Below are 25,760 nucleotides of genomic sequence, written 5' to 3' on the forward strand. Positions count from 1 at the left end.
TCACATGACTTTTGCAGGGATAATTTGCGTGGTTTCCCCACTTTATTTGTGGGATAACCCCTGGAGGTTCATTCCGATTACCTGTACTGACCCACTTTCTTTGATGATGTTAGCTTGGAAGGATCTCTGGGTTTCTTACTCCTTTAATTGTTGTTACTTCGGATCTTTATCCGTGTGGTACTTTTACCTCTTTTCCGCATTTTATCATTTTCTTAGCTGGAAGACCTCGATATGAGGCATTTGTTTTCTTTTGTTTATTTACTTCTGAGCCCCTTGTTGGCTCATTTACTTTATACATGTTTGTTTTGTATGTGTCCGTATCCCTACAGGTAGCGCGGTTCCTTCGTCAAGGACTGCCCTTTTGCCCTTGAGCATCCCAAACCCTAAAACTCAAAGCAACACGTTAACTCCTTCTACTACAGGCGAGTAAGTCTCCAAAGGTCGAGCATCCGGTAGATTGCGTAGTGACGTCGTTCGTCCAAAACCCAATCCATAACCCCGTAGTTAGCCGAACTACGTTTTGCTCTAATTCTCAGGCCAAATGAGATACGTAGGCATAAGACGCGATGTCTTAGCGAGCACACATCCCCCAACCCATAGGTCAGCCGAGCTACGAAGACTCTGATTCTCATATTCAGATGAGATACGTATGCAGTGGATGCGACATCCGCGCGAGTCATTTTCATTTAACCCTTTTTTTTTGGTAAACAGCACAAGATAAACCCACACCCTTTAGACAAAAAACACAAAAGTGGATCCCGTAGAGTACTACGGATGCGTAGGGGTGCTAATACCTTCCCTTCGCATAACTGACTCCCGAACCCAAGATTTGGTTGCGAGACCCCGTCTTGTCCTTTCCTTTTTCAGGTTTACTTCGAGCGTTTCCTTTCCCTCCTTTGGGATGAATAACGCATGGTGGCGACTCTTCTGTCTTTTTCTTTCGCCGGTTGTTTTTTTTTCGCACTGTATTTTTCAGGTTGCGACAATGATGATGATGATTTTGTAGAAATTCCTAAAGAAGATACTTCAAACAATGATCAAGAAACACCGATTCAGCAAGAGTCAAATGAAAATGATCTACCTAAGGAATGGAGGACTCATAGAGATCATCCCATTGACAAAGTAATTGATGACATTAGTCAAGGTGTTGCTACAAGATTGAATCTCAAGGATGCATGCTTAAACATGGTGTTCGTTTTGCAAATAGAACCTTCCAAAATTGATGAAGCTCTATAAGATAATCAATGGATTGTTGCTATGCAAGAAGAATTAAACCAATTCGAGAGAAATCAAGTTTGGGAACTTGTTCCTAAACCAAGTGGTAAGCACGTCATTGGAACAAGATGGGTGTTTAAGAACAAGCTTGATGAGAATGGAATAATTGTTCGAAACAAAGCAAGATTGGTCGCTCAAGGGTACAATCAAGAAGAAGGAATCGACTTTGAGGAAACTTTTGCTCCGGTTGCAAGGTTAGAAGCTATTCGTTTATTACTTGCTTACGCATGTTCAATGAAATTTCAGCTTTTTCAAATGGACGTCAAAAGTGCCTTCTTAAACGGCTACATCAACGAAGAAGTCTATGTCAAACAACCCTCGGGCTTTGAAGACTTCAAGCATCCTTCACATGTATACAAATTGAAGAAAGCGCTCTATGGATTAAAACAAGCACCAAGGGCGTGGTATGATCGTCTAAGCAATTTTCTATGTGAAAAAGGTTTTGAAAAAGGCAAAGTAGACAAGACTTTATTTATCAAGAAGATAAAAGGGATTACCTTACTTGTGCAAGTTACGTAGACGACATAATCTTCGGTTCATCCAACAAAGAACTATGTGAAGAATTTGCGTTGATAATGCAAGGTGAATTTGAAATGTCTATGATGGGGAAGATGAACTACTTCCTTGGATTGCAAATCAAGCAACTAAAAGACGGAATTTTTATCGACCAATCAAAGTATTGCAAAGAACTGTTAAAGAGATTTGAAATGGATGGGTGTAAAGCAATGTCAACACTAATGGGCTCCGAGACTTATGTTGATCAAGACGAATCAGGTGTGTCAATTGATATCACGAAGTATCGAGGTATGATTGGTTCTTTACTATATTTGATGGAAAGCCGTCCTGATATAATGTTTAGCGTGTGTTTATGTGCTCGCTTCCAAGAAAATACAAAGGAGTCACATCTCACGGCGGTCAAGAGAATCATGAAGTACCTCAAGGGAACAACCAACGTTGGATTATGGTATCCTAAAGGTAGTGTTTGTAAGTTAATTGGTTATTCTGACGCGGATTATGCAGGTTCTAAAATAGATAGAAAAAGCACTAGTGGAACATGTCACATCCTTGGTAACGCTCTAGTCTCATGGTCCTATAAGAAACAAGCGTGTGTTGCTCTTAGTACGGCTAAAGCAGAATACATAGCAGCGGACAGTTGCTATGCACAGAATCTTTGGCTAAAGAAACAATTAAGTGACTATGGAATCGATCTTGGATGCATACCACTCCGTTGCGACAACACAAGTGCGATTAATATCACAAAGAATCCGGTCATGCACTCAAGGACCAAACACATAGACATTCGACACCATTTCCTTCGTGATCATGTGCTTAAAGGCGATGTCGAAGTTACCTTTGTCGATACTCATAATCAACTGACGGATATCTTCACAAAACCGCTCGTAAAAGAACCATTCTACAAGATTCGAAGAGAACTTGGCATTTTGGATGAAGGTGACATATAACTATCTCACAATTTTTCTATACATGAGGCCAAGGTACACAAGTTCTTAATCCGTCTTAATTTTGTGAAATTTTTCTTTTTGAAATTTTTTGTTATATGTGTTGCCTTTTTGCCCCTGTGTAACCAGTTACTTCTTTTTGGATAACCGGTTATCCTGTACATTTTTGCCTAAATTCACGAAATTTCACTTTGTGTAACCGGTTACTCACATTTGGATAATCGGTTACCCTGTGGTTTTTTTTGTCTAAAATCACATTTTTCCTTTCTGTGTAACCGGTTACTCCCTTATGGATAACCGATTACCCTGCACTTTTTCAGTTTTCTCACGCGTTTTGCTCACACTGTAACCGGTTAACTCCCTTTGAGTAATCGATTAACACTGTTCTTCCAGATTTTTTTTTAAAAAATTACATGTGACTTTTTGTTTTATATATGCTAAGTGCTTATTTGTATTTCTTCATATTTTTTTTCTTTAATCACTTCAAACATTAAGCTCTCTCTATCCAACCTTCATTCATCTTCCTTTCCAAAACCCCCATTCTCCTTTCCAAAACCCTCATTCTCCCTTCCAAAACCCTAACTAGCTCCATTATCACCTTTCATCATTCAAAGCTATCACAACACTCTCTCTCTCTCAGCTCACCATACTCCATATCCAACTAAATCCAGAAAACTCTTCCAAAACCCTAACCTTCACAAATTCCATGGCTCCTCCTAAACAAGATAAGGGAAATAAGAAAGTGGGTGAAGAAACTTCTCATCAAGAGAAACAAGCTGGCAGCGTAAAATCCCGACGGTTAAGCTATGCGGTCCGGACTCAGACTCTAATGTCGATAAAGTACGTTAAATTTCAAGACTTTCCTTCTCACAACTTTAATTTTGAAACCTTGCTGCGAAACTTTAGCGTAGATAAACTAGTTTCGGATATAGGAGATTACTACCCAGATTTGATAAGAGAATTCTATTCCTCCATTAAGTTTGGCACAGATGAATTTGGAGACTTGGCTTTTATTGCAAAGGTGAAGAATGTGGAAATTTCTATGGATCTTACTCAGATGGGACAGTGTCTTGAAATCCCTTCAGAAGGAAAGGTATTCTGTCATGGTACCGAACCTGACAATGTTGCTTAGAATAACTATAATAGTCTGTAATACTTTGTTTCCATCTCTAGAGGTACTCAAGCCAACCTCATGAGCTGGCAACACACAGAATCTTCAAGAGTTATGAAGTATGCGAATATGCTGTCTGTGAGCGATAGGATGCTCCACTACGTCCTTGCATATGTGTTGGTACCAAAGCACTCTAATCATTCTCAAGTCAGTGAACTTGAATTGCAGTTGATTAGAGCCATGAAATTGAATTTGAAGATTAATTGGGCATATGTTATTTACCAACACATGATGCATCAACTTTCTTTGAGTGGTGGACGTCCCTATGGTCGTTTTGTCTCAAGAATTCTTGAATTTTCTGGTATTCCGCTTCAAAGGGAACCAAAGACCTCCATGTCTGTCAGGAACGGTGAAATCAACGAGGTAACTATAACGAAGAATATCGGGATTGGTATCGTACCTAATGGAGTGTATCGATATAAAGATTCGGTCACCCCTTCTGCTCCTCCAACCATCCCAGAAGGTGAAATTTCAAATGCAATGTCATATGATAAGATATGTTCTATTGAGACAACAATGCACCACAATCATCGGGTCACTCAGCGTGGCATCAAGTCCCTTAGAAAACTTTTCCTCTCCTTAAATCGCCAACCTACCCCTAGTGAAGAAGGTTCCGAGGAAAGTGCTGATGAAGATGAAGAGGATGAAGGAGATGACATGTCTGAAAGTGATTAAACTTGGTCATGTTGTTTTTGTTTTTTCACTAGCTTATGTTTGTTTTTATGTTCGTATCATTCTAGTTTTATGTTCAGACCTTGTTACAAATATTGAGTTATCTTATGTTTAAATTTTCTTGTGTATGATGCTTAGTCCATTCTGTTTGCGTGATTGTTATTTATCCATCCTTTTCACCCTTTTTGTTAATGACAAAGGGGGAGAAGAAAAGAAATTATTACTATGTTATATTTCCGTATTGGTTGTGTTTCTCTAACAAATATGCAGAATTCAAAGACTCCTTAATTCATAAATTAAGGGGGAGCATCAGTTAAGGGGGAGTTTTTTGAAAGAGAAACACCACGGGATCAAATTTTCATGTTTTTGGGTTGTCATCATCAAAAAGGGGGAGATTGTGAAGACATGACTTCTCAGATATTTTGATGACGACAAACTTTGCTACATAGTTAAAATCGGATTAACAAAAAGATTGAGCAATGTTCAAGCTCGTGTATGAAGTTTCCAACATATGATCAAGTCTTGATGAATCACATGAAGAATCGGCTTTCAAATGGATAAGGTAACACTTGAACTCTAGATAGTTATACAAGTGTTCATAACATGTTGCATTCATGCCATAATAATTGAAAATAGTTTTATGCATTAAACAAACCACCACACTTAACTCTTTAAATTATTTTTCAAAACTGTGAAAGAGTAACCTGTTATCAGTTTTAGAGTAACCGATTACTCTGTGTGATTTTCAAACATTTTTGTAACGTTGGAACCATGTAACCGGTTATCCAATTTAAGGTAACCAGTTACCTCAAGCAAATTTCAAATTATTTTTAAAATGTTGAATGCATGTAACCGGTTATCCAATTTATGGTAACCGATTACCACTGATCCAGAATGAAAAATATTTGCATCTCTTCATGAAAACTTTTATGTTTTCTTCATCATGAAACATGGCAACCTTTGGATTATTGCATTCATCTGAGGAGGTGTTTTAGACATTATATAAACATCATTTTTCAGATTTCAAAATCACCTCCTTTGCAAAGTTTTAAATCATTTACACACATTCTCTCAATATTTCTAAGTGTTCATCCAAATTTCCTTAAGAGTGAAACTTTGCATAAACCTTCATTTCCAGCATCATAAGTTTCATTTAATTTAAAGAACACTTGTATAATTACGGTGAGATTTGAGTGTTACAAAGGAGAAGAACAATTATTTAATTGATATACTTCAATTTTCATTTATTTCATCTTATACAAACTATTCAGAATTATATTCTTTGATTACAACTTATTCTTAGGATTGTTAAGGATAGGTTTGTAAAGTGTTGTCCTTGTTATCCGGTGTGTGGATACAAGAGGTCCATTTGTGAGAAATTGAGTCTCGATTGGACTTTAAACATTGTAAATCCAAGAGGATTGTTCTTGGTGGGTTAGAATAGATAGAAAGACCTTAAGGTGTCTTGTCTAGGAATCTAACATTATAGTGAAATTCTCTTTCGTGTTGAAAGGGGAGTGAAGTACTCTCAATCTGTGAGGAGAACCACTATACATCGTTGTGTCCTTTACTTTCCGCACTTTACCATTTTTTCATCACTTAAGCAACTCAGAAAGTAAAAGTCATAAACCGTCAAAAATCCGAAAAATACTCTAAGTGCCTCATTCACCCCCCCCCCCCCCCCCCCCCCCTCTCTAAGGCACTCCTTAAACTTACAGTTATGTCCAAGATAATGAATATGAACTTTTTGAGTTGTAACACGTCTAACATGTTCTTGGATGATTGGGTCAAATTCAGCTAACATTTCAATCAAACCCAAAAAGTTTCCATTGCTATCTTCGTACAATTTCTCCTTAGAACCACGAAAGGTTAAATTATGTTAAGAAAGAAATTTCACTATTGAAATAACTCTTTTTAAAACATTTTTCCAATGATCCTTTTCTTTCTCAATTAATCTTTGAGTTGTTTTATCAATAGTTTGAAATTTTTGCAGCCTTTTGTGATACTCATACCAAGTAGTCATATTTTTAACATGTTCCATGCCTAACTCGTGCTCTTTAATTCTTTCACCAACATGTACCCAATCACTATAACCCTCATTTGCTAATTATCCCCTAACAATCCCATTTTTAAAAACTTTACAACAAAAACAAAATACTCTATCAAGCTCTTTCAAACAAACAAGCCAATCTCTATCACACACCTCTCCATTTGCTAAAGCTCTAGTATACAAATTAGCCGTAAAACATCTATTCAAACTATCTCTAGGATCCTTCATAATAGAATTATCTCTTTTAGGACCTTTCACAACTAATAAATCAATCAGTTTAGGTTGAAGACGATCCCAATTTCTTGGATCAAATATATCATAATCAACATTATCATCATCATCATCATCGACATCATCACATTATTAACTTCATCAACAATTGGCACACTATCAAGATTATCATTTTCAATGGGCACACTATTAAGATTATCATTTTCAATGGGCACAATATCAAGATTATCATTTTCAATAGGCACACTATCAAGATTATCATTTTCAATAGGCAAACTATCAGTATTGTCAACATAACGACTTTCATTTGAAACTTGTGGTTCTTTGATTAAAAATTTATCAAGAGCTCCTACTTGAGATTGAATTAACTCTTCAATTTTTTTTCTTTTTCTTACGTTTATCATTTCCACATTCAAATTTTCTATTCTTAGGAGGCATCTTAGGAGGCATAATAAGAAAAACCTGAAATTTCTCACAATGTCTTTTGTGTCCGTCGATGATCTACTAATTATCCTGTTGTGAAATTGTGTTCCTATCAATAACAAAAAAAATCAATTACATTAAATAAAAGAAATTATAAATTAATCATAAAAAAATATTAATATTTAAATAATGGAGAAAAGACTTTAATTAATATTCAATTATATTTTATTATGTTGTGTTCTTCTCTAATATAGTACCATAAAAAATTAATAATTATAAATTAAAAGCAAATTATAAATTAATAATAAGAAAACAAATTACATTTAATTAAATAAATTATAAATTAATCATAAAAAATATCAATACTAATACATACTAATTTTGCTTTGAAAGATTCCAAATTGCAATTTGGTCTTATGAGAAAAAGTAGGTATAAAAGTCGTCACCAACACCAACAGTATTCTTGTTTTGAATTTTGATACTACTGAGTAGTATATTATACAGTATACTAGTATCCCATTTCACCCTAAAATTTTATTTATTTATATATTATAATTTTATAAAGAACACAAGTTACCCTCATTTCCACCATAAAATCTAAAATCTAAAATCTAAAATCAATATTGATACCGAAATTAAAATATGATTTCACCCTAAAATTTAAAATAAATCTAAAATTACTATTTTTTCTACCTTCAAAATCAAATAATCACAATAAAAATAAATGGAAAGTAACTAATTGAATAAACTAACCTGATAAAAGAGAGGATTGAAAAGGAAAAATAAGATTTTTTTTCTGGTTTCAAACAGCTCTAACAGAGAAAGAGAGAAGAGAATAATGTTTGAGAGGAGAGAGAAGTGAGAACGTGTGAGAAAGGAGAAAAAATGTTTGGTTTCCAAATATCCTATTTTTCAGCATTTAATATTTTATTTATTATATGTGATACAAAAATATTTTTATTTATTAATTTTTTTATATTCACTAATAATAGTTAATTTGAGGCCCCACAAAAAGTGAGGCCCTGTGCTACTGCACAACTTGCACAGGAAAAGAACCGGCCCTGCTAGGAGGTAATGGCGATGGTTGATCATTATCTTCAATGTCATTGTTCAACATATGACCGACCTGTATCTCAGTCTCTTCTTCTTATTCATCAACGACGTTGACTTCTGATTCTTCTTCTGGGTCGACGTCATCTGAGTATTGTGAATCAAATTCATCAGATTCATCATGACTAGTTATTTGAGATTGTTGAGATGGTATACTTGGTTGAAGAGTAATATACAACTCAATACAATTGCAGCCAGAATGTTCGTGACTAACAAACATGTATTCAACATCTTCATCATCCCGTACCTTTAGTGGGGAAAACTTGCATTGACTGTTCTAAAAAAATGGATTTTGATACGTGATCTTTAACACAATACCAGATCCTATGCTGGATTGAATTTGTTTTTTCAAATGCAAGAAATTTGCATTTCTCTTGATTGTAAGTCGAATGGTATCGATGACGTGTCAAACATGCAAGCTAGACGGAAGTGATGTGTCCAGCATGCAAGAGAGAGGAAAGTCACGTGTCACACATGCAAGCCCTAGCTCCAAATGAATTGGTGCCTCCCTGCAATCCTTGCACATGTGCGCCATTCCATTTGGCGACACCATGTCTTGCATGCATGCAGACCTCGTAACCAAGCATGCAGAGCTAGATGTGTCATGCATGAGCCTAGGGAGGCGCCACTTTGAATGGCGACACCATGTAGAAAATACACATGGGCGCCAATTCATTTGGCTACCACATACAATCACATTTTTCCAAGCTTCCACACGTTTGCTTATAAATAGGAAGGTGACTCTAACATTTCTTCCACACCATCACTCACTACTTCCTCTACAACATCAAATCTTTCATCTCCAACAACCTCTTTCATCTGCACCAACCTCTTTCATCTCTGACAAGATGTTTATCCTTACAATGGGCGAATCACACAGAGGAACAATTGCAAACATAACAACTTATGCAAGCGTTTAATTCTTTTGTTATTTTTCTAGAGTACCTTTTAATAACATATCAACTTAGTAAAGTATTTTGTTGTTTCTTTTATAGGATGTTTCAAGGTTTCGTACTCGGGTCCACGAATATGTCCACATGGACCCGATGATTCAACCGTATGTCGAACTCGCCGGTTTTGGACATATAAGCAAAATTATGTCTTGGTCGGTGGATGATAAATTCATTCTTGCGTTATGTGAAAGATGGAATCTCGAGACACACATTCTGGTTTCCAACCGGTGAGTGTATTGTGACGTTAGAAGACGTCTACATCCTATTGGGACTGCCTATTGAAAGTAAAGCTGTAAAGGGTAAAATAAACTATGTGAATTCAATTTGCATGGACCTCTTGGATACTGATTTGTTAGATGATAACTCAAGAGGTCAAGGTATACTCCTTTCACGCCTTAAGTCATACTATAACAATTTACATTTAGATGAGCATTCTATCGAAGAAGCTCGAATAATAAAAACTAGGTGTTACATTATGCTTTTAATTGGTTCTTTTTTATTTCCCGAAGGTAGTGGTTCTAGTATGCATGTTATGTGCTTACCTTTACTAAGACATGTAGATAGAATAGGAAGTTACAGTTGGGGATCTGCTTGTCTAGCCTATCTTTATAATTCTTTGTGTAAAAATTCACACAAAGACACATCTACCTTTTCTGGATGTGTTGTTTTTCTCCAAGCATGGGATTGGTCAAGACTACCATCCCTAGCGCCCGTCAACAACAACCCTTTCACATTTCCGTATGCACAAAAGTAAGTTGTTTAAAATGCTATATATTTACTTACTTTAACGATTATTATCTCTAACTAATATTTTTACCTTTATGGTGCAGATGGTCGGCACGTGGTATGACTTATAACAGATGTCCTAGACACTGTATTACCCAGTATCACAATCTCTTGGATCACCTTCGATCGACATATGTATGGATAATAACCTAATTATTTCGTAATAATTTGTTAATTTCTTCTACCAAGTTTATAATCTAACTTATGCTCATATTTCAGTTCATTTGGCGTCCATACCTAAATTTGGATCATGACCATGAAATCAACGAAGAAGACGCAGCCGTATGGACTACATGCACACCAATCATAAGATTCACAACTGTGGAGATGCACAATAATGATCGTGTGAAATTGCAGTTCAGTATGCTTCAACATATCCCGGATCCCCTAGCAAACCTAGGAGAATGGCATTTGCGCAAAGTTAACAATCAATGGAACTTCAATCTATGGCAAAGCTTCGCTAGATCTGAGTGTCGCAAATGGAAGCACCACCATGACCATGTCTTAACTGACGCAGTGATGCGAAATGAAGAAAAACCAAGTTGTACTTATATAGCTTGGTACAGATCGGTTGGTTTTGAGTTCATCGCCGAGGATATGTACTATACGACCCACGCCAACAAACTTACACACCAGACGCCTCAACGTCTAACCCCTAACAACATTGTCAGACCGGCTACACACAACCCCCTATCCGTCAAACTTTCCGTTCCACAAACACACAAACATACAACCCTAACATGTCATACACCCAACCACAATGCCAAAAGCATACCCCGTACCACCACCAACAAATAGATCATCAACTAGAGACCCAACATCGCTTCATACCCAACATCGCTTCATACCCAACACATCACCCTACCAAAGTTGCCTTAGCCAGAACACTCAATGATCATTTAACACCAACCGTCCCTCCTCCTAGCATAGCCAAGAAGCCCAAACCTCACAAAACTGAAACCTTCAACAACCCTATCTCTACCAAACACCACAATAATCTTTCCAACCTTTCCTCGACGCATCATTCACACCAATGTCTCCCTTCAACCGTCTCGGTCGCCCACCAACAAGTCAAACACAACTCAACTACTCTGGCATGGGTCATGAACTCAGCTATGACGGTACACCTTCGTTGCATACTCAAGACTACGCTGATTTGTCTGACTATCTCAACAGGCAATCTCCTGCAGTTGGTAGTGATGTTCCTGGCCCCTCAGATGCTCAAACACCAGTGGTGAATCATCAACGTGGGTTAGGGCCACAGGTTCGGATAGCTAGGGGATGTGGGACCGGAGGTCGGTTATGTGATCCTGGTCATCAACATTAGTCTTTTTTTGTGTAAATGGGAATTTATATTAATATGAATTGGTCTTATTTCGAAATTATGTATCACGTAGATTGTTTTTGATTTTTTTTTTACAAAATACACTGAGGTGTCAATCCAATTGGCGTCTCCCCTTAACCTATACACATGGGCGCCAATTGAATTAGCTGCACCATGTGCCCTTGCCAATCCAATTGGCGTCTCCTCTCTAATTTTAAGAGGAGGCGCCAATTGGTTTGGCGCCTCCTCTTAAAAGTGGGATAGTTTGAGAATTTTTTTGATATTAAAGATTATTTTAAGCATTTTTTTGAAAAACTGGATTATTTTTGTAAAACATTTCACAGGCCGACGTCTCTAGTAACAAAACCTTGTAAAATTAGACTATTAAACAAATTTTATTATTTTTAAATTTTAAGAACTAAAAAATAATTTTCCAAAGCAATTCAAACGCTTGAGTTTTTCACACTTAAAAAAAACTTGGCAAAGTTCATATACTTCAATAAATTAATTATTTTATTTAACTTTTAAATTAATCAAAATCAACGATTATTAATTTGTAGACTTACTTTATATGTCTATCAAAAGTCTAAAGACTATTTTTATACACTAAAAATTACTTAATATGGAGAGTGTGTGAAAGGATTATATTGAGAGCTATCTAAATTTGTTGTTGTGTTGAAATTATATTTTAAAAGTATAGTTTTATTGTATATATGTAATTGATGTAATTGATATTGAAGTTGTAAACTAAATCTGATAAAATACTTGGTGTTAGGGAAGTTGATGGGTTGATCTTGAAGTGCAAATTCTTATTAGTGAAAATATCAAGAGGAAATTCTTAGAGACCGAATTAAACTGTATGATTTAAGGTCGAACTAGTATAAATTCGGTTGTAATCTTTCTATCTCAATCTCTTTATTTCTCCTCCTCCTCCTCCTCTTCTTCCTTCTCCTCCTCCTCCTTCTTAAAACTATGACGAACTTATCAAGTGTAACAAATTTAATATTTTAGAAAACAAAATTAATGACTCGAATAACACACTTTATAAATTTATCAAAGAGAGAGATAATTTGAATTTTATTTTAGATAATCAAAGAATAACATATAATAAAATTGGTATAAGACATGAACCGAAAAACAATACTAAGAGTTTTAGTAATTATTGTCGTGCTAAAATGACCTATAATATAGTATGCCTTAATGTAACTAATGTGGTAAAATGATCACGTTCCTTTATTAGAAAATCATTAAAGTAAAAATGCTTCATCTTCATCTTATATTTATAAAAAAAATCATGAAAATAAAATTGAAAAATATGGTTTCTTTATCTCATCTCTATAATTGTAATTCAAATTGACCCATATATATGACTTGTATTCCACTAATGCAAGAGGATTTTAAAAGATTTTGGTATCAAAGATAAAAAATTTATATACTGATGTAGATGTGCCTGCCAATTCAAAAAGGTAACTTGACAATGGATGTTCAAAAAATATGATCAAAAAATAATATATATATATATATATATATATATATATATATATATATATATATATATATATATATATATATATATATATATATATATATATATATATATTCTCTTATTTTACTCATAAGAAATGAGATTTCTCTTCGTAAGGTGACAAATAAAGTAAAATTATATCTTTTGGAACTATTGATAAAAGTCATAATCTTACCTTTTAGCTATTCTAATTGTTGAAATTTAATAACATAATTTAATTAATATTAAGTAAGTTGTATGATAAAGAAAATGAAATATCGTCTCATTATTCTATATATAAAGTCTTTAAAATTCATAAACATTTTTTTTCTTCCACTAAAATCTTTTCGAAAGCTAAACTTTGATGAAACTAACTCTTTTTTTTTTTTTGTAGAATATGTATAATTCTTTGTTTATGTAGGTATTTTAAGAAAAAACATTTTAAAATATAAGTTTAAAGATAAAGAAAAACAAAATAAAACAAAAAAAATAGACAACCTCGAAAGATCATCAACTTAACGAAAAAACATAAAAAATATCTCAAAAAGAGAATGCATCCTTAAATAGATCAACAAAGATGAAAAATGTCAACTAAAACTTTCTCTCAATTAAATGGTCTCAAAGTTGGGTGCTGCAAACCATGGGGAGAATTACGGTGTTTTGTCATGTTAATATATTCCACTACATGCTTATTTTTCGTTCATATGAGGTAACTCATATCTTTTATTTATATATAAGTTAATTTTTATCAATTTTTCTCTTTTTTTTCTATGATTATATATTTTTTTTCATTTTTTATAATACCAAAGAGGAAGAAGTATAATCTCATGGGGAGTAAACTCTAACATCTCTTCTAAGTCACCTCCCTAATAGATGTCTTGTCATCATCAAAAAGTGAGAAAATATGATTTTATATGCTTAATATATATAATAAGTTTTAATAATGACAAAGGGAATAAAGCAATTCTATAATGAAAATCTTAAAGGTAGAAAAAGATTGAAGTAAATTAAAAATAAAAAAGGTTATGATGTTTGACGCAAGTCAATCATTTTCTAAGAACAATATCAAAGAAATCGAAGATGAGAAAGCTCACATTATCCTATTTGTTTTATTGTTTTATTCTTTTTTTTATCAATATTGTATAAAATAAGCAAGAGTATCTCTTAAAGTGATTATTAAAATTATTAGATTTTGTCATAACTTAAAATTATTTTGTCATAACCTTATTAAATTATTAGAAAAAATTATTTTGTCATAACATTCATAAAAGTATTTTTTGCCAATGTCTAAGCAATTATGACGTCGCTTAAACAATTATACAATGAGAATTCGGCTTATAATCGATTATAGATCATATTGAATCGATTATGGGAAAAAAACATTCAATGATCAATTAAGGAACTTATCTAATTTATTAGGGAATATATCCACACAAAAAAAACTTTCTTTTTTTCTATGTCTAATTGATGGTAACTAATGTCTAATATATTAAGATGAAACTGTAATCAATTAGAGAGCGGAATCGACCCCAATATTTTTAGTTTTTTAGGCAAAAAATTTATCATATATAAATAAGTCTTGTGCACTCTTCTAAAATATGATTTTTATATCTTTCTCTCCTACTTATTCTCTTTCTAAAAACAATGTTTATTTACTAAACATTGCTTTAATGTTGAGAGAATGTGACAGGTTTAGACAGAGGGTTGTATAAATTTGTTGTTTTTACTGAAATTGTAATTCAAAAGCATATTTCCCCAGAATATTTGTAATTGGCATTGAGGTTGCAAGTCAAACCTGGTAAAAATTCGGTGTAAGAAAAATGGTTAGGGTGATCATGGTGTAAAAACTCAAGTTGTTGTTAGTGGAAATCTCAAGAGGAAAATCTTGGGGGCTGGACTAGGTCATATGGTTTAAGGTCGAAATAATATAAATCCTAGTGTGATCTTTCTATTTCTATCACTTTATTTTCCGTTATTTATTTTTTACTTCTTTATCTCTTCTATTTTTATTTTCTTTAAATCAATCAGCCTAACATGAATTGTTTTGAGATTTTTTTTTGAAAATCAAATAACACAATTCATCCCCTCTTATGTTTGAAGTAACTTGGTGAACAATGTTGATTATGGTCAACACATACAAGAGAAAAAAATACAGACAATCATTGTTTGAAATCATATGTATGATGTTAATTGAGTTGATATTTTTGGTTGTATTTTCCGATATGGAGCTGAGTAGACAAATGTTTTTTTGTTGGGTATTAGATAAGATAAATAAATTATTTATTAAGGAAGATTGTGTTTCGAGTGATTTTGACCGATAAAGATCCTACTTTGATGAAAGCAATTGAAGTGTTTTTCCAAAGACGGCTAATTTTCTCTGTCAATTTCTAATAAATAAAAATGTCGGCTCAAAATGTAAGAAATATGTTGTGAATGATATGCGAGAGTTGATAATCGCACTATGGACATATCTCGCATGGTTCACCGATGAGGTGGAGTGTCAACAACAATTGCATCAGTTTGAAAAAACATGTGTTGATTGTATTCTATTTATTGATTATGTGAAATAAAATTGCTTGGCTCCTCACATGAATATATTTGTTAGAGCGTGGATCAACCGAATGCTGCATTTGTCCAACATAACAACTAATATTTATGATTACCTTAAAATTCTGCATTGCTTTGAATTCTCTTTTTATTTTAGGGTTGAGTCTGCTGATTTGAAATTAAAGAAAATTTTGAAGAGTAATATAAGAGACTTGTGAAAATGTTAAGAGAGAATGAGTGACAACATAAAGTTAAACTTGGGTAGAATCAGAGATTATTTTTAGAAGAATTTTTATTAAGTTGAGCAGACATACACCAATCCATTTTATGAGAAACCATGTGGATGTGTATCAAGATCACCTTTAAGGCATATTATTGAAGAGTTCTAGAGAGTTTAGTATGTTAAAACCAACACCCTGATATATGGGTGTACTATTAGAAAATCATATAAATTGCGTTGTGCCTTTGAGTAAGGGAGATATATATTGGGTGGAGAATTGAAACTATTAGATTTTTTGTATCCATTAGAAGAAATTAAACATGGAAGGTCAACAAGCAGTAAACGCATATATTTGATCATAGTTGAGAATGAGTAAATAAATTGAATCATTGCGGAGAAGATTCAAGTCACTGGATGTTGCAAGGAAAAGAACATTAAAAGTAAGGTGTGTGAAATTGCTTACCCCATTGTGAGTTCAATGTGTCCACCGCCTCACAAAATAAAAATCAAAGAGGAGCGAAGAAAGTGAAGACACCAAAAAGGGATATGATGTGTACCGAGACCTTTCATATCATGAACATGTTGACTAAGCATATTATAATTCTCAAATATCGTCAACAAGGTAGTGTAAACAACTATCTCAACCATATTAGAAGCAATCATCTTATAAGCATTTCTTATTTCAATTTTCTGAACATATTAGGCCATATAATGATGATATAGTTGGTGTTTATTAAGATGAAAATTGTGAGTTAAGAGTCATTGCATCATTATATGGATATGATGAGGATGGTTGGTCCATAGTCCGTCGAGAATTGGATAATGAAATGAGAGCTAGAAAAAGTCTCTATGAAAAGTTATTTAGAGAGCACATACAATAAGTGAGAGAATAGTTGAATAACCATAGCATATATAGGTTATACGATAGCAAATCAGTGTAATGTCATTCTTGTCACTTTAAGATTTGTCACTTTAAGATTCCTAGTGTGACTTTCTTTCCTTGATGATTTCACATTTACATATGGTTTCCATTTATTGCATTGTTTTGTCAACCAAAATCATTGGGTTTATGTTTTTATAAATACTTAGTTTAATTAAAAATATTAATTTTGAACTTAATTTTATTTAGGTAAAAATGAAGTAAGGGTTTCTGATGCTCGAAATTACATTGGATTGAAAGAAATTTTGTTCGCTAGAAACAACGTCTTGGACGTTAGAATTTTATGGATGACTACAACATTGGCAACAACTTACACATATATTGCCTAATATTAGTAGTTCATAATAGTTTTGATACATGTTATATTTTGTTAGATGTTATCGACGTTATTGGATGTTAAAATAATCAACATAAATCTCAGAATAAATGTCAATAATACATAATCCATCGCTCATAATAATATATAATAATAATTAAACAAAATTGATCTAATGGCTTGCTTCAAGCTAAGTGAAATGCTCAAATAAGTGACAAAACTCGGGATTATATTCCTCAACATCTATATGTTGGATATGATGTTGCATATCACCAACAATCTCTAATAACCTCAGATTTGAGTGCCCTACATTTGCACAACCATAATAGACTAGAGTTTGTGGGACTACTAAGAGGGATATCAAACGAGGGTGTGATACCCTATATCATTATTGCATGTATCCGTCATCAACCTTATATAGAATGCCCATAAATGAGAGCAATGTTTTAAAACCTAGACCAATCATCGACCCAGTCAAATCATTGGGTCACTCGGTTACTGGTCGGACCAGTGGGTCATTGGTCAGATCGTGTGAGTTCTAGTTCAGTTTATACAAATTAAAAAAATATATTCATGAAAAAAAATATTGACATAAATTTCATAACTATAAAATCCAAAAAAAAAAAAAAACTCTATGACAATCCTTTTAAAAAAAAACTCAGTCAAGATTAAATCTAAAGCCTCACAATTGCAAAACAATTTCAATTCATATGACATTCAACCCAATTCACAAATCCACTAATTTTTTTCATCCTAACAAACATTAATTCCTAACATACAATTAGATCAACCTCAATTCAATGCAACCTGCACATCTACACATGTTTAGTCATGACATTGCAATGCACACCAATTCAAACATTCAACTCATATAGCCATGACAGTTCCAACATCTTAACAAATCAATTAACACTTCACTTCACTAACTTCAATCTGCTAACATTTCCTTAGTTTCAACTCAACATTTGGCATCAAAGTTCACTAACAATTTATAACAAAAAGCATACCAAGCCTACATTAATTTCATAACAGCATGCATCTTTTAACAACATACTAACACACCAAATTCACCTAACATCAATTGCAGCAAGTTCTCTATATCCAAATTCCAATTCACTAGCATTTTTCACAACTAACAATTTCAAACCAACAACAACTAACTTTCACTTAGCTAACTCATTCACATTTCATTCACAGTAAGTAACAGCCTAACAAACTAACCTAGTTCATACTTCCAAGTTTTCACTAGCTAACCATTCCAACAGTTTAAAATTCTAACATATTAGTCCATTAATTACCTACATAGCATCCCTGCAAACCAATTCATACACCTGCACTCATAGCATGCATTAGTATACCAGTTAGCTAAGAATCGTTTTTGTAACCGGTTAACCAAAATGGTTAACCGGTTACACCTGTGCCTGCTAGCCTATTCAGTCCAATGCTTCACACCAGTCCCATTTCAAACACTTCAAATGCAGCATAACAATGCCATTTAAACCTTCCAAGTCACATGACATTAATTCAATTAATACCTCTAGCAGTGCAACAGTCTAACAACTCATATTCAACACTACACTTGAACATAACAAACAAAACTAACTACACAATTCTAACAATCTAACTTCAAGACTAATAGCTTCAATTTCGAATTTCCACATAAAACTAACTCTAACATATTCACTGCATAACTAAGCCCATTGATTTGTTAGACTGAGATGAACATGAACAAATGTAACTTTGCTGAAAGACTCCCTCTCCCTTGGCCTATTACGTGTCGGGCTTTCGTGAACTAAGCCCATGGATTTGTCTCCTTGCACCCATGCATTTACCCTATACCTCCCTTATGAATTCACTAGCAACCATTTTGGGCTTGTTCAAAGCCCAACGCCCATTTTCTAGGCAACATACCCCTCTGGCCATGGCACCTCCCAACAGAATTAATCATTTTGATTAATTTAGTTTTATTTTCTTTATTTATTGTTTTGTCACACTTCTTTTTTTCCGTATACTTTAAATCCATGATAGGAAATATGGAAATACATTGAAAAATAATAAATGTTAGTGTTAGATTTTATTTAGGAATTAATTAGATTTAGTTTTTAGAATTAATTTTCCTTTTTTAATTCATTAGAAATTAGGGTATTCATGTCAGTTCTCATTTCTTAATGCTTTTAGTCTTCAAGTAAAATCCATGTGCTTAGAATGACCCTAACATGATCATCGCCCCTTAATTAATTGATCATGTTCATGCTTGATCAATTGATTACACTTGATATTTGACGTTGTCTTAGACTTGTCCTAAATACTGTCTACTTCCCCTATCTAGTCAATTGATCATAAGTTTCTTGATCACTTGATTGAGTTAGACCTTTGTAATTGCACTGCATTGGATCTCTCAACTCAACTTAAACCTAAAGTACAAAACTACACATTCAAGACTCTGGACATCAACACTGGATCACTGTTGAGCATTCTTCAAGCATAACAAAAAGATTCTCCTTTCAACACTTGTCAATTATGATGTGAATTGCATGTTAGAGCCTTAAGTAGTGGAGAAGGAAATAGAGGGAATATTACTATCCCCATTCTTAATATCTTTTGATACAGGATGCCTGACCTAGTTATTTAAAGTATTCACCTTTATTCATAGACTTTAGTGCGATTCAAATCGAATAACTGTCAAGTATTATTCCCCACATACAACACTATAAAAATCAACATAAAGAATACTTTTCTCTTTGGATCAAACGCAACAAATCTCTTTGGACATCCATACATTTTTTGGGTTAATCACCTCACGGTTAAAATATCACATTCTCATTCTTTGGGTTAATCACCACCTCTTGGTTGACATACGCTTTTTGCATTGGTTAATCAACATCGGTGATTAAAATACCATATTCTCATTCTTTGGATTAATCACCACTTCTTGGTTAGCAAACCCTACAACTTTTCCATGGTTAATCACCGTCTATCGCTTAAAATACCATATTCTCATTCTTTGGGTTAATCACCACTTCTTGGTTAACAAACCCTATAACTCCTGCATTGGTTAATCACCGTTTATCGGTTAAAATACGACACTTTCATTTTTTGGTTAATCACCACTTATTGGTTAACATACCCTCATTCATGAATAATCATCGGTTATCGGTTAAAATGCCTCATTCTTAGTTTAGACACTGCATTCCTGGTTCAGATACACTTGCCTATGGATATAAACAACACAGCATTTGGTTCAAAAAACAATTTTCTCATTTCATAAACTCTTTTACAATTCAAGCAACTCTTTATTTTTATTTTATCATACAAACCTTTTTCAAAACAACTCTTCTTTTCATAAAAGAACTGTTATAATTCGTTTCTTAGCAGTCAGACTAAAAGCTTGAAGCATCTGAACTAAGATCAAATAGACTAAGGTTTACACACTTCTAGGATATGATTATAATTGTCCCCTAAAATCAACCAACAAATCCGTATTTTCTACCATGAATTACGAAGTTATGATTTTCTCATTGCACTATGGGAATACGTAGGCACAATAGTTCTAATCCTTGGCGAACACACTAATTAATAAACTTATTTTTCCCATTTCACAAGTAACCTTTAGATAATAACACCCCTCTACACAAAGAACAACCAAAATGGTTCTTGTTGAGTACAACATATGTTAGGTGTCTTAATACATTCCCCTTGCATAATCAACTTCCTTACCCTTTTCTCTTCCCCCTGGGTTTTATCGATATTTCCCTTTCCTTCGGGAATAAATAAAGTTCACATTTTTGAGCATGCGATGCTCTCAGATATTTTCACGGTGCGACAACTGGCGACTATGTTGTATCTTCACATTTTTGATTTAATTTGCATTGAAGAAAATATTTAATTGGATATGCTTTGAAGGAAAGATTTGGTTCAATTTTATTTATTCCAAGACTTTGCTGAAGTTCATTTGGAAAAGACATTCATTGAAGATTTAATTAAACAAATATTCCATAAAAAATATTTAATTGGACTTGTTTTAATTACAAGATTTGAATTTTCACTTAATGAGAAGATCTCTAATCTATATTAAAGATGATTTATAGCGCGATTCTGTTTTGGAAGAGATTTCATTCTGAATTCTTTACTTGAGAGTTTGGAATTCTTATTTATGTCAAGTTGTACTTGTCAAAAAGTACAAAATTCATGAGACCCCTATGCTAGTAGGGATGGCTAGAGGCTTTAATATTTTTCTGGTGGTTCAGGGTTTGCTCACGATGATGAGAAATAATATTCAATGCTTATTTTAGCTACGGAGAGAGCAAGCTCACGTAAGGTGAGAAACTCTGTATCATTTAGGCATTATGCGTGTGTATCTGAGTTCTATCAGTTGTAAGTTGTCCCTTTTAAACCTTAGGGTTGAGGTACTTATAATGGCTTTTGGGCCTGGGTTACAGAGTTAGTGGAACAATTTTCCCCTAGCTCCACTACTAAGGAACTGGTCACGGGAGGGCTTGTTCTTCCTAAAATCATGGAGGAGATGGTTTCCTTCATTTCCCGGATCTTCGGATCAAGTATCTTAACCCAAGTCCAACAAGGTGGCTTATCCCCTTATTGGGCTACAAGTGTTAGCCTTGTGGGTGGCCATTTTTGGGCTATAGGTTCTAGCTATATGGGCAACCTCTTTTGGGTTACAAGTGTTATCCCTTTGCATGTGGGACTAATTTTGGGCTACCAGGTACTAGCCCTAGCCCTGTGGGAGGCCTCTTTTGGGCTACAAATGCTACCCCTTTCTATGGGAAACCACTTATGGGCTACAAGTGCTAGCCTTGTGGGTGCCCATTTTTGGGCTATATGTGGTAGCCCTTTTTATGGGGGGCAAATTTTGGTCTACCATGTGCTAGCCTTTTCTATGGATGTGTCTATCAGTGTTTTTAGTAAATAATCACGATTTTAGTTCACTTAAAACATTTACTCGAAAAATCTCAAAGATAATTTGTATAAAGAAAAGATATAAAGAAAAGTGTGTGATTTGAGTTTAAAATACTTGAATAATAACCAAATGAATGCAAATAACAAACTTTGGAAAAATATAAATAATGATCAAGGTAAATGAAGTAAATGGCATTAAATTATAAATTCTTTGAAAATGCAAAAGATTTGTAGCAAATTTAAAGTGTGAACGCAGACTCACATTTCTCACAAACTATTTTGCTCGATGACTTGGGTACTCTAATTCTATAGAAAATGAATGAGAATTTTACAAACCTGACTATAATGCATAAGACTGCATTATATATTAGTCCTAAAATAAACATTAATCAGTCGTTGGTTGCATGTTCGACGCATGTCCTACTACACGAGCTACTTTGCTCTGACTTACTTTCATGTGACTTCAAAGAGAAAACTCCTGGAAACAAATAAACATGGTGATAAATGTGTTAATAACCACTTCTGAATGCTTTAACTACCCTTGTCTAAGGCTAAGACATCTCCATATCACATAGTCTTTGGATTTGAAAACATCATAAGTCCTTAACACTTATATTACATAATTACATTAACAATCTATTCAACACTAATATTAATAAAAATCGTATTAACGAAAATCGTATTAGCAAAAATAAAAACAAAAACTTGGATAATGAAATATATGCGATAACAACCGATGAAATTTAGGTAAATAGAGGAGGAAGAAATTTAGGTTGGAATGGTTTTTGAACTTGCAGGTTGAGGATGGATTGTTGTGTGTTGAGTTTAAATGATGAGAGAGATGATTCATCCGTGAAGAAGAAATGTTTTTTCTTTGGAAAAGATTCTATGAAATGAGAGTGAAGAATAAATGGGTATGTATTGGGAAAAGATTTTGCAATGCACGTGTGACCTTTCAACATTCCAATACGTTAGACCAATAAAAATATGCATTATGCTTAGAAAAGTAGAAAGTTGGTTTAAACCCAATTATAGCATAATATTTTGTCTAATTAAAAATTCATTTTAATTAAATGAAACAGTAATTATGATTAGGATTGAGAAATTATAATTAAGGGTATGAAATATACTATTATATTAGTTTTAATTTGGGTAGTAAAGTAATTTTGGTGAGTATTTATATGGTAGATGAGACAACCTCCTTTGTGAAGTCTTAGAACATAAGAGAGAAAAATATCTACTCTAGATGAGAGTTTAGTAGAGTCTTGTATTTGTAGTTTTTAAATTCTATTCAAGAAAATTAATTTTAAATTAGCCGAATAAAGTATTGAGTTGTTTTAGAGTGTTTATTTTTTTTAGCCTATTTGTTTTGTTTTGTGATACTCTATTCTTGAGTCTTATTTCTATGTTAAGGAATATAGTATTTTGAGTTGTAATTTATGAAGAAGATGTTCTTTGTCTATCTTAACTTAGTTTTGATGAAAACAAAAGATTATCATTAAAGAAAGATCAAAGAAGAAAAAGATTGAAATCAAGTATTAAAATTGTATAAGCTTTGGAAATAAAAGGATTGAGTCGTGAAGATTAAAATATCATGGAAATTTATATGTATATAAGTTTTAGGTACTCAAAACCTTTTCATCTAAGTCATTCTATATTTTCTAAACATTCATGCATGATTTCCACTCAAAACACATTTTTAACTTAGAAAAATTTAAGTTTTTGTTTGGAACATATGATTGTCATGAAGCTACTAGACTCTAAAATTTCATTTTTATTATCACAGTAAGTTGTACATTAAGAGATTGGATATAACGGCTAAGTTAAACCGTCGTAATCGCTAAATAATCAGTATACGACAATCAGACATTGACATCGACAGTGACATACAAAGGATTTTAAACAAGATCTAATCGTCTTTATCTGATCAATTTTTCAAAAAATTATATTTACGATTTTAATTTATCAAACCAAACCTGAAAAAACTCCAATTTACTTTCAATAACACGTGAATCGTTTATGAGAATACTTTGTTGTGACTTATTAAGTTTGAAGACTATCCAAAAAACCTTACAAATAATTGTTCTGATTTGTATATTTTAATCTTGTTTTCCCGGATTCCTTCGAGTTAAATAATCTAGTATGTTATTTTTTTACTGGACTATTTCAAATAAGTAACTTGGTATGGTATTTTTTTTCTTCACCGAAGTCAACATGTTTTAATTTTTTTTCAGTTTTTTAAGAACTATTTTTTGTTTTAGGTTTTTTAACTATTTGAAACAAGTGGTATTCTAAACATCAATAAAATGTGTAAAAATCAAGACAGTCAAAATCTTTTAAACATCATCAACAATGGAGAAGTTACAAAATTAAAGAAAAACCTTATTTTTGTTTTGGATATTTAATTTTCCAAAAAAAATCAGTTCCAACCATTTCATTTTATTTATATCATTAACAAATAATTTTATTTCAAACATTTCACTCTTTTAAAAATCCAGAACTCCAATATAAGATAAATGTCACTAATTGCTAAAAGTAAATTCCAAAAATGCAGATGTCACACTGATTTTGCTTGATAAAACTTTTTTAAGAAAAAAATATATTAATGGCAGAAAAGTAGCCACAGTTTGTCAGGGTATATGCTAAGAAGATCCTTTCATCCACTTTCTTTTTCACCTACAAAAGCCACTACTAAAACCAAACATGTTTCCTTCACTTGAGCACCACTACTATTCTCTTCTTTTTTGCTCTCATCAGCAAAGTAACATTTCTTTTTTCAGCCACAAATCTCAATATGAGTCTCAAGTTCAGATCTCAGCATCTAAAGTGTTTGCATCAAAGATGGAAGCTGAGAAGCAAAATTAAAGGCAAAATGGTGCTTCATGTTAGACCTAGCTACTAGTTAGGTCATAGTTGAATGAAACCCTCAAGATCTTAACCTATAAGGAAGGGCAACCAATGATCCTTTGGCAATTAATGTATCCTATATCTATATACATATAAAGATGTCAAATATATATGCAATAAGCTACCACTCATGTGTAAGCATTAAGCAATCTTAGTAATCAATTAGTGCACTGCTGTTATATTTATATGTGTGTGCCGTTGATTGCTTTATGGATGTTGAAATTTTCATAGATCTATGAAATATTTCTATTTCTAATTACATGTTTTTTCTTATATATTTTGTTTATTTTTGTTGTAATTTATGATGAAAATTCTTGCAGGTTGAACTATGCTGTTTAGTTCATATGATATTTTTATAAATCTTAATATGAGTGCAACACTTTTCGATTAACGGTGAATTTACCTATTAATATGGTAGAGTTTTATTTTATATATATATTGGAAGGAGTGGTTAGAGGTTTTAAGGATTTTTGGTGGTTTAGGGCTTGCTCACGGTCATGAGAACCCTTGTTTGATGGTGTTTTTGACTATGGCAAGAGCAAATTCACATGAGATGAGAAGTTATGTATTTTTAGGAATTCCGTGTGTATTTAGAGTTGTCTTTCCCCATGCTAAGGATGAGATATTTATAAAGGCTTATATGTTTGCAGTTAGGGTGTTTCCCAGAAATGACAACCATCCACTTAGTCACGCTAGTGGACCATTTAATCTTTATTTCCAATGAAGACGTGGTTTAGACTCTGGCTTGTCTCTGACAAAGACATGTCATTTTCCACATTTCCCCAAAATTGGGCTAGTGGGGAGTGTTTAAGGCAAGCACTACTACGGAAAACACATATCACATCGATTGGTAAAGGGATACCACCATGTTGGTCCAACCGTTGTGAGGTAAGGTGTGATTGTATGTATGAAGTTTTCCATCGCGGAGGTGGGACCGTGATTGTATATTTGTAGCGC

The sequence above is a fragment of the Lathyrus oleraceus genome, chromosome 1 (assembly GCF_024323335.1).
Source record: "Lathyrus oleraceus cultivar Zhongwan6 chromosome 1, CAAS_Psat_ZW6_1.0, whole genome shotgun sequence".
Lineage (NCBI taxonomy): Eukaryota > Viridiplantae > Streptophyta > Magnoliopsida > Fabales > Fabaceae > Lathyrus > Lathyrus oleraceus.